This window comes from Sapajus apella, unplaced genomic scaffold (genome assembly GCF_009761245.1).
Source record: "Sapajus apella isolate SASKATOON/1434 unplaced genomic scaffold, GSC_monkey_1.0 scaffold107, whole genome shotgun sequence".
Lineage (NCBI taxonomy): Eukaryota > Metazoa > Chordata > Mammalia > Primates > Cebidae > Sapajus > Sapajus apella.
Genome location: NW_022437047.1, coordinates 2,354,652 through 2,364,242, shown reverse-complemented (window position 1 = coordinate 2,364,242; position 9,591 = coordinate 2,354,652). Strand labels below are relative to the sequence as shown.

At 47.0% G+C, this 9,591-nt stretch overlaps 1 pseudogene; it reads left to right on the top strand.

Moving 5' to 3' along the window:
• The first annotated feature begins 119 nt into the window (after window positions 1-119).
• On the top strand, window positions 120-6,755 carry LOC116537214 (annotated as a pseudogene).
• The last annotated feature ends 2,836 nt before the right edge of the window (window positions 6,756-9,591 follow it).

Genomic DNA, 9,591 nt, shown 5'->3' with positions numbered 1-9,591 from the left:
GGAAAGAGTTGTTGAGGACAGGGTCACAGAGAGAGACAGAGAAAGGCGGGACAAAGAGGCGGGCAGAGAAAGAGAACGCAGGGAGCAAAGGGGTGAGCCCGTGGAGGGGGAGGGGGCGGATGGCCCAGGTGAGAGGACAGAAAAGACAGGTAGTCCTGGGTCTCAGCAGCCGAGAGGAGTTCTTGCACTCCATGGCTGTGACCTCCTTGGGGCCCAGCTCCATGAAAGCCCATCACATGGGGACACACAGGCCTCCCTTGTGGCTGGGTTGCTGCATGGAGGCTCTGGGTCTGTCCCTGAAGCAGCTGAAGCAGGGACTTCCAGGGGAGAGGGCTGCCCTGCCTCAGGTTTGCCTCCTTTGTGGGGTGGGGACCCAGAGCCTCCCTCATTGCCCTGGTCCCTGCTGCATTTCCCATCCTGGCCAGCTAGGTGACCATCAAGTCCCATACCTGGGAACCAGGCTGGGACCTCTTGTCCCCAGCCTCATCTGTTCTCACCTGGCTGCAGATTGCAGCCACAGCTCTGGCAAACAGTCCACGCATGCTGGCTATCACCCGATCCACGCATCCCTAGAGGACTCCTGCCCCATTCCCACAGGGCAGCCCTCAGCCAGTGGAGACAGGAACGTCGGGTTAAATGCTTTTCCCCTTTTCACTGAGAGACAGAGATGCACACGTTGATGCAAATCTTTTATTTTTATTTTTAGTTTTAAGACAGTGTCTTGCTCTGTCGCCCAGGCTGGAGTGCAGTGGCCTGATCTCAGCTCACTGTCACCTCCACCTCCTGGGTTCAAGCGATTCTCCCACCTCAACCTCCTGAGTAGCTGGGATTACAAGCGCCTGCTGCCACACCTGGCTAATTTTTGCAGTTTTAGGAGAGACAGGGTTTCACCATATTGGTTAGGCTGCTCTCAAACTCCTGACCTCAGGTGAACTGCCTGCCTCAGCTTCCCAAAGTGCTGGGATTACAGGTGTGAGCCAGCATGCCCAGCGCCCAGCCACGATTCACTTTCTAGATGCATCCTAGAGATCACACTGGGTGAAGCCTCAGTTGCCCTCGGTGTGGCCATCTCTACAGTATACGCTTAGCTTCTCTCTCCTTCACTTTCCCAGACCTTCACTCTGCTCCCAGGATTCACTTTTCCAAATAATCCTCCTGCTGCAAAGTCCTGGGCACAGGCCCTACTTTCAGCATTGGAGGGGGCCCAGGCTAAGACCAAGAGGCCCCGCTGTGGGTGCCCACCGCCCGTTCCTCCCTCTACTTCCACCACAGTTACATCCTCCTGTCCCTCGGTGCTTCCTCACCTTTCCCTCCAGCCCCCTGTGAGATCCCAGGGGAAGGGGCAGCCCCTCTGTGCCCCAGTGCAGGGCTCGGCCTCAGCACATGGTCAGTCCACGCTGGGGCAAAGTGGTGAATGAGTGAGTGACTGAGTGATAATGCATCGTCAGATCTGTCTCCACATGTCTCTATCTCGGCCCAGTGTTCCTATCCACATGATGGGCATGTGAGGCTGGGTGTTCCTAAACCCTGCAAATTCAGATCTGGCGCAGATGGTGACTGACCGTCCTTGACTTCACCTCACTTTCCGTATTTATAAAATGGGGAGTACCTTTCTCTAAGAGTCAGGGGGCGGCCTGGCACAGGGAAGAACCCTCCAGCTTGAGCACTGAGAACATCCATCTTGCTCTCAATACCTATCAGGGGCCACGCTTTCTGCTCTAATCGGTATTGAAGCTGGTATCATTTAGAAAAGGCAATTCGGTTACGAAGCTTCAGTTATTAAAACAGTGCAGTAAATGTGTGCGTATGGACAGACAGATACATGTAATAGAAGAGCACGTCCAGAAGTGACAGAAATCCATACGGGAATAGAGAATGGGACAAAGGAAGCATCTCAATGCAGAGTGTTCATACACCTGGCCAATCACCTGAAAACTAAAAGAATAAAGTTGGTCGGACACCGTGACTCACGCCTGTAATCCCATCATTTTGAGAGGCCACGGTGGGTAGATCATCTGCAGTCAGGAGTTTGAGACCAGCTGGGCCAACACAGTGAAACCCCATCTCTATTAAAAACATAAAAATTAAGCCAGACGTGGTGCTGGGCCCCTGTAATCCCAGCTACTTGGGAGGCCGAGTCAGAAGAATCACCCAAAAGTCTCAGGTTGCAGTGAGCTGAGAACATGCCATTGCACTCCAGCCTGTGACAGGAGCAAAAGTCCATTTCAAAAAATAAAAAGAATAAAATTTAGTTCTTTCCTCAAAGTAGACAGTGATATAAATTCCAAAATGCACTGTGATTTAAGATTTAAAGAAAAATCATATGCTGTCATAAGGATGTACATGTGTCAGCCTCATCAAATTGTATCCTTTAAACAGATGCCTTTTGTTATATGGAAATTATACCTTGTGAAAGTTGGTTAGAAAACATAAAAGTGTTGGAAGAATATGTGAAAGAATTCCATTCTAACCTTGAAGTGAGTGGGGTGATTGGAGTCCCTCTAACCATGACTCTATCCAAAAACCATAAAATAAATTGATTAATACAGTTGGCTACACAAATTCAAAAAACTCTACATGGCATAAAGCACCATAAGAAACATCAAAAGACAATGCAAACTGGACAAATATTTGTAACTCAGATCTCAGGAAAAGGGCTGACCTCATAAATATCTGGAGTTCAAAAATGAAAAATGCCAAACGGTCTATTGAAAAAACATGCATGGAACAAGAACTGAGGTGTTTTTTTTTTTTGAGATGGAGTCTTGCTCTGTTGCACAGCCTGGAATGTAGTGGTCCATTCTTAGCTCACTGCAACCTCCTCCTCCCAGGTTTAAGCAGTTCTCCTGCCTCAGCCTCCCAAGTAGCTGGAATTATAGACAGCTGCCACCATGCCCAGCTAAGTTTTTGTATTTTTAGTAGAGACAGAGTTTCCCCATGTTGGCCAGGCTGGTCTTGAACTCCTGACCTCAGGTGATCCACCTACCTTGGCTTCCCAAAGTGCAGGGATTACAGGCCTGAGCCATCACACCTGGCCAAGAGCAGACTTTGATAGAAAAGGTAAACACATACAGCTGTTTATCTTAGGAGAGGCGATCTGAAGCATGCATAAGCCCTTTGACATATCAATTTCACCCAAACAATAAGTAGATCAAGCCAAAGAAAGAATTTCTGAACTTCAAGACAGGTCTTTTAAAATAACTCAGACCACATAAATAAATACATGAAGCAAACCTCCATTACAAATGGGACACATAAGTGACCAAATTCTAATGTTTTGGGAATTCCAGACAGAGAAGAAATCAGCAAAGATGTAGAAAACCTATTTGATAAAATACTAACTGAAAACTTCTCAAGTCTTGCCAGAGATATAGATCCAGATATATGACACTCAAAGATCCCCAAATAGATAAGAACCCAAAAAGGTCTGCGCCAAGGTGCATTATAGTCAAACTGCTGAAAAACAGAGAGAAATTCAAATAACAGCAACAGGAAAGCACCAAGTCCCTTATAAGGGAATCTCCTTCAGACTGACAGTGGATTTCTCAGCAGAAACATTACAGGCAAGGAGAAAACAGAATGCCAAAAACAACAACAACAGAAAAAAAAAAAAAAAAACACCTGCCAGCCCAGAATACTACATTCAGCAAACTATCATTCAAAAATGAAGGTGCCTGGCTCCGTGGCTCACATCTGCAATTCCAGAGACTCAGGCGGCTGAGGTGGGGGAATCCTTTGATTCCAGGAGTTCAAGGCTGCAGTGAGCTATGATCATGCCACTGTACTCTAGCCTGTGTGACAGAGTGAGACTCTATTTCTTTGAAACAACATGAAGAAGAAGAAATCTTTACCAGAAAAGCAAAACCTGAAAACATTCATTGCCCTGTAACTAGCCCTACAAAAAAATGCTTAAGGGAATCCTACATAGTGAAGCAAAAGAACAATGTCTGCCGTGATGAAAACACACAAAAGTATAACACTGTGTGATAGAGCAGACGCAAATGGGAAAGGATTCAAATGTTACCACTCAAGAAAACCACCAAACTGCACCAATAAGTGATGAGAGAAAAAAAGAATAAAGGGTGTACAAAACAACCAGAAAACAGTGGACAAAAGGACAGAAATAAGTCCTCACCCATCAACTCTAACCTTGAATATAAATGGGTGAAATTACCCACCTAAAAGATACAGACTGGCGTAACGGATAAAGCATGACCTAACAATATTCTGGCCACAAGAAACTCACTTCCCTTGTCAAGACACTTAGTGACTGAATGTAAAGAGATAGAAAAAGGTAATACCACATGAACAGAAATCAAGAGTAATCAGGAGTAGCTACACTTACACCAGAGACAACAAACTTTAAATCAGAAACTAAAAAGAGACAAAGTAGGTCATTATATAATGATAAGGGGATTAATTCAGCAATAGAATAAAACAATTGTCTCTCTCTCTCTCTCTCTCTCTCTCTATATATATATATATACACACATATATATACATATATATACATATGTATACATATATATATGTGTATATATATATATATATATGCAATCAACACCAGAGGATCCAGACATACACAGAAAATACCATTAAATCTAAAGGAAGAAATTGACTGCAAAACGGTATCAGTGGAGGACTTTAATATCCCACTCTCAGCACTGGGCAGATCATCTAGACATAAATCAACAAAGAAACATTGGATTTAAACTGCACTTTAGACCAAATGGACCTAATAAATATTTACAGAACATTTCATCCAGCAACTGCAGAATACACGCTCTTCTCATTAACACATGGAACATTCTCCGTGTTAGGGCACAAAATGGGGCTCAACAAACTTAAAGAAATTAAAATCATATCAGGTATCTTCTTAGACCACAGTGGAATGAAACTGGAAATCAATATCAAGAGAAAATTTGAAAACTGTGCAAATACACAGACATTAAACATGTTCCTGAATGACCACTGAGTGAATGAAGAAATCAAGATGGAAATTTCAGAATTTCTTTGAACAAATAAAAATGGGAGCACAAAAAACTGATGGGATACAGCAGAACAGCACCATGAGGAAAGTCTATGGCAATCAACGCCTACACCAGATAAGTGGAAGGATTTCACGTAAACAACCGAATGACGCACTTCAAGCAACTCAAAAAGCAAGAACAAAGCAACCCCAAATTAGTAGAAGAAAACAGTAAGAGTCAGAGCAGAAATGAATGAGATCAAGACAAAAAAGAAATACCAAGGATCAACAAGTTAAAAAGGTGGTTTCTTGCAAAGACAAACCAAATGGGTAAGCCACTAGTGAGGCTAACAAAGAAGAAAAGAAAGGAGACCCAAACCAGTAAAATCAGAAATGAAAAAGGAGACATCACAGCTGTTCCCAAAGTAATACACAGGGTCGTGAGACGCTCTGACGAACAGCTGTCCGCGAATCAATGGGAAAACCCAGAGGAGACGAATCAATTCCTGGACGTATACAACCTACCATGATTAAACCTGGAAGAAACAGAAAACCTGAACAGAACAGCAATGAAGGGTGAGTTTGAATCGATAATAAAAAGTCTTCCAACAACAAGAAGTCCTGCTCCCGATGGCCTTTCTGCTGAGTTCTACCAAACTTATAAGGAAGAACAAACAACTCTTGTTTGGGAACAGAGCAGGACTCCGGATGCAAGACCCTAGTCATTCCCAAGGCCCTCCCCTGTCCCCGAACCCTCCAAGGAGACAGGAGTAGGAGCGCAGGGTCTACACTCGCAGGCAGAAGGAAGCGCTAGAAACTTACTCAGGGAGGAGCGGTACCTGAACCGGGACAAGCGGACAGAAGCTGGCGGAGAACCTCAACCTCGGGGAGCACCAGCTGCAGGTGTGGTTGAAGAATCGTCCTGCCAAACTAGCTTCCGAGCGGAGGCTCCAGCGGCAGCTCCAGCAAGTCCCCGGGGTGGGGCGGAGAGGCCGCGGAGCCCGCGCTGCGCCCCCCATCCCTGCAGCCGCTGCCTCCTCCCCTCAGCCGGGACCCTCGGGAATCCTCCCAGTGACAGAACCCACAATCTGCAGCCTCGACGAGGCCTGGTGTGGTCCTAGGTGCGGAGCCCAGAAGGGAATCCCAGCTGCCCTGCATCCGGGCGCTGGCTCAATCCCGGGCCTCGATCCCAGGCCCAGCCCAGATCCCAGGCCCACTCTCAGGCCCAATCCCCAGCCCCAGTACAGACCCCAGGCCCAATCACAGGCCCAATCCCAGGCCCAATCCCCAGCCCTACCCAGATCCCAGGCCCAGGCAGACTCCCAGGCCCAGGTCCCATCTTAAGCCCTGGCCGGATGCCAAGCCTGGGCTCACTCCCAGCTCCAGCCCCAGCCCCAGCCCCAGGCCCAGGATCACTCCCAGCCCCAGCCCCAGCCCCAGCCCCAACCCCAGCCCCAGGCCCAGGATCACTCCCAGCCCCAGCCCCAACCCCAGCCCCAGGCTCAGGATCACTCCCAGCCCCAGCCCCAGCCCCAGCCCCAGGCCCCTGTGGGCTCAGAGCCCATATGTCTTCCACTTCTTGCCAGACACTCAGTTATTCCCTCACTTCACAGAGCTACTCCCACCTCTAAACCCCTTGGTGGGATCTCCAGTCTCCACCATGATGTCTCAGTCCTAAGAAGAAGATGGCTCTATGGACAAAAAAGGCTCAGGGTTTCAGTATCAAGAGAAGGATGCCTCTGTGAATGAAAACCATTCAGACCCCAGGTGATTACTGGATTTATAAGGGGCCTGTGCCTGCAAAGTCCTACAGATCCCAAAAATGCACCACCCTTTACCCACCCTGCTGCAGGTGGCCATTTGCTGTCTTTGCTGTGCACCATCACAGCTGGCTCTGCTGTGAATGTGCTTGCCTCTCATTTGAATTGAGCCTGAGCATTTCTTTGCTGGGACTGGAGTCACTGCTCACTTGGATCTTTGTCATTAGTGGATGCTGCTTGAGAGCTTTGTAAAGCGCTTTTCCCAGTGCTTCTGATGGTCAGCATCTTCCCCAACGTTTAGGATTGCGAAGCTTTCTAATGTTTGCCCATCCAATGACTTGTGGCTTTGCTGTGGTTGTAATATCCATTTCCCTGATGATTGAGAGGTTAAGAAGTTCTCACATCTTAATAGAACCTCAGAGATTCTCATAATGTTTCTATTTGTTTGCCTATTTTTCTTTTATCTGGATGTATTCTTTTATAATCTTGGCAATTAATGTGCTGCAAATGCCAAAAAAGAAAACAAGCAACAACAAAAAAGAACAAATACCTATTCTTCTCAAACTATTCCCAAAAATTGAAGAGGAGAGAATTCTTCCTAACTCAGTCTGTAAGGCCAGCATTACCCTGATACTCAAACAAGGCAAGGATACACAAACAAAGAAAACTACAGGCCAGTGTTCCTAATGAACATAGATGAAAAAATTTTCAACGAAATACTACCAAGCTGAATCTAACAATGAATCAAAAAGATAATAACCCATGATCAGGTGGGATTTAGGGGTGGTTTGGGGATGAAACTGTTCCACCTCAGATCATTAGGCATTAGTTAGATCCTCATCATAAGAACCCGGCAACCCAGATCCCTTGAATGTGTGCAGTTCACAGAGGGTTCCTGCTCCCGTGAGAATCTAATGCTCCACTGATCTGACAGGAGGCGGAGCTCAGGCGGTAATGCGAGGGATGAGGAGCGGCTGTAAACACAGATGAAGCTCCCCTCGCTGGCCTGCTACTCACCTCCTGCTGTGCAGCCCCATTCCTAACAGGCCAGGGACAGTCTTTGGTTGGGATTTGGGGACCCCCTGCTGTAGTGGGTTTCTACCAAGATTAGAAGGGAAGAAGAAAAGGAGGCCACCTGGAAGCCACATGGAGAGGGGGCTAGACATGAGATGCCTGGAGAAAAAGATGACCCAGGAGGACACAATCACTGAGTCTTTGAAGGACTGTTGTGTGGAAGAAGAGGCAGACTTGTGTGAAGTCCACAACTGTGCCCTATGAGTAGAAATTAGAGGAAGATAGATTTTGACTGTAACGTATAATTAGAGCAAAGCATTGAGTAACAGAATGAACTGCTTCAAGATGTACCGAGCTCTCATTACTGGAAGTACGCAAGCAATAACTGGCTGCCTGTCTGCCAGAGAGGCTATTCACGTACATGATTCCTACATGAGGGATATCAACAGGTGGCTCTAAGGTCCCTAAGTTGTTTTGTTTCTCTTGTTTCTTTGTTTCGAGACAGGGTCTTGCTCTGTTGCCCAGGCTGGAGTGCAGTAACGCAATCTTGGCTCACTGCAGCCATGACCTCCTGGGCTCAAGCTATCCATATCATTTCAGCCTCCTGAGTAGCCAGGACTACAGGTGCATGCCACCATGCCCAGCCAATTTTCTTTTTCTTTCTTTCCTTTCTTCTCCTCCTTGCCTTCCTTCCTCTTTCTTTCTCTTTCTTTCTTTCTTTTTCTTTCTTTCTCTTTCTCTCTCTCTCTCCCTCCCTCCCTCTCTCTCTCTTTCTTTCTTTCCTTTTCTCTTTCCTTCTTTTTTAGAGATGGGGTTTTATCATATTGCCCAGGCTGGTCTTGAACAGCTGATCTCAAGCAGTCACCTGCCTTTGCCTCTCAAAGTGCTAGGATTACAGGCGTGAGACACTGCACCTAGCCATCTGGCTCCTAAGCTTTCGACTGATGGTCAGAAAGGCAGCTTCATCCCTTCAGGTCCTCCACTCTCAGCAAATTCATTCAGTCACTGAGATAGTCCTTTTGCATTTGGTGGAAGATGTTAAATTGCAGCTCTATGCTCAGGCCAAGGCTTTGGTGATGCACAGCACATCTAGAGGAAAAAATAGTTGTAGAGAACAGAATTTTGCAAAGAGAGAAGGGAAAGGTTGATGATGATGATTCAGAACATAGACTCCGAGAGTCAGGACTATTCCATCTGAACCAGATGTGTGTACATAATTTCCTTTTGGGGGATGCACCCATCTGGGTCTCTGCAGAAACAGAATTGACTCCAGATGGCTTCCATAAAGATACTATAAAGCAATACTGAGAGAGGTGGCAGGTTATGGGGCTAGATGGGGAATGGAGAGCCTCCCAGAAACTAGCAACAATGGGAAGACTTTAGCACCCCTAGGCTGAAGGGGTTAGGAGAGAAAATGTGCTGGACTTTATAAGAGCTGGAGCCATGATAGAGGAGTCACCCAAGAGAACAGCAACCCGGGAGATCATGCAGCTGCAGATGCAGGATGGAAACACCTTCTCTCCTTCCACCATCCAGAGTCCCGTGGTGCCGCCCATTGGTTAACCAAAAACCAGAGGCAAAGAGTCAGAGAGACTCAGCCTGCAGGAGTGAGCCTCCCAGGGCACATGGCAGAGAGAAAGGCAAAGAAGTATTGGGGGCCAGGGAGTGAAAAACAGAATGACCAGTGTAGGGGCTCCTTTCCTTGCCCCATGACAGAGATTGTGGGTTGCTCCACAGTATCCTGCTGCCTGGATGCAGGCACACTGTGAGCCATTTTAGACCATAAAGATGAGGTTCAGGTCCCCAAAGCCTCAGGCCTACTGCCAAGCCCCAGACTGCTGTCAACCT